A 1,423-nucleotide genomic window follows, 5' to 3' on the forward strand; every position below is an offset into this window, starting at 1 on the left:
ATGCTTCCGGGAGTGTTCAGGAGCCCCCAACGGAGACGGGGCAGACTCCTGACAGCACGCCAGGGGCAGGAGCGGCGGTCGAGGAGAGATTTCCTCTTCAAACCATGGATCACCTCCCCACATTAGGAACCATGGTGGGAGCCTCGCTGCCACTCTCGAGCCAGATGGCGTTGGTGCTTGCATAGCCTGGGCTTGGAGCCCTAGCTCATCAGCGGAGACGAGCGCGGAACTTGATCAAGAACTTCAGTGCATTCTGGCGTCGTTGTACCAAGGGGTCAAAGAAGTGGACAACTCCGTCTCTGTCGCCAAGGATTTGTCCTTCATGGAGTCCATGGTGGCAGGCATCAAAGAGACGCGGGACCGGCATCACCAGAAATGGCAGGAGCTCAAAGAACAGCGCAAGTCCGCCAATCAGGTGGACCAGAGGTTGAAGGACAAGGGAGTCGAGCTGCGTGACTGGCATGTCAAGCAGTTCCAGATCGTCTTGAAGCAGCATGAGACACTCTTGATGACAAGGGAAGATTTCATCGCTCGAGAGGCGCGCCTGGCAGAACGGAATACGCTCTTGGACGCCAAGGATCAGGAAATCGCCTTCCGGGAGGAGAGACTCGAAGCCACTCTCCACACCAAGGATGATGACCTGGAGGTCCTCGTTCATCAGCGCACCAAAGAGCTGGAGGACAAGCATAAGGCCGCCTGGATGCCCTTGGAGCCGACTCTGCCGCTCAGCTGAAGAAGCATGCCGACGACCTTGTTGTGGCTTCCACTGCCAAGGTGGATCTCGATCGGCAAGTGGCTAAACTGATAGAAGAGCTTGCTGGAAGCGTCAAAGAAGTCAAGACTCTCAAGGAGGAGGCACGAAAGGCAGAGGTTCTCCTGAAAGTTGTACAGTCGCAGCTCTCCTCCAAGAGCCAAGACCTTGCAGATTCCAACGGCACCATTGAAGACATGAAGGCCAGGGTTGGTACTCTGGAGAGCTCGATAGAATCTGTCGAGGCCCGCGAGAAGTAGTTGTCGAAGGATCTGGACACTGCAAGGCGCCTTCGGAAGGATGCGGAGGACAAGTTGGTGAACCACTCTGGGCAGGTCAACATCTGGACCAAGAGTTGATCGACGTCAACAAACGCCTTACTGCCCAAACTGCGGCAATGGTCATGGAAGCGCCAGTCGATTTCGCCAGCACGCAGGAGGCCCCCAATGCCAAGCTAGGGGTCTTCTTCAATGAGTTGATTGACAAGAAGAAGACGCATAAAGAGGGGAGGGTCGGTCGCTTCCTTACTGAATACTGGAAGCTGGTCCGCGACGCCCTCTTCATGGTTTTGAGTAACATCACCTGCCGCCATCAGATATCGACCTTGCTGATGGCTTCAGCAAGCCGTCGGATGGTGCGGACGTTCCTGCTTCTGAAGAGAAAGCTACTCCA

At 55.7% G+C, this 1,423-nt stretch overlaps 1 pseudogene; it reads left to right on the forward strand.

Moving 5' to 3' along the window:
- The first annotated feature begins 322 nt into the window (after window positions 1–322).
- Window positions 323–1,011, forward strand: LOC147959591 (uncharacterized; annotated as a pseudogene).
- Window positions 1,012–1,423: the final 412 nt, after the last annotated feature.

The sequence above is a fragment of the Triticum urartu genome, chromosome 7A, assembly GCF_056163025.1.
Source record: "Triticum urartu cultivar PI428250 chromosome 7A, HENAU_Tu73, whole genome shotgun sequence".
NCBI lineage: Eukaryota > Viridiplantae > Streptophyta > Magnoliopsida > Poales > Poaceae > Triticum > Triticum urartu.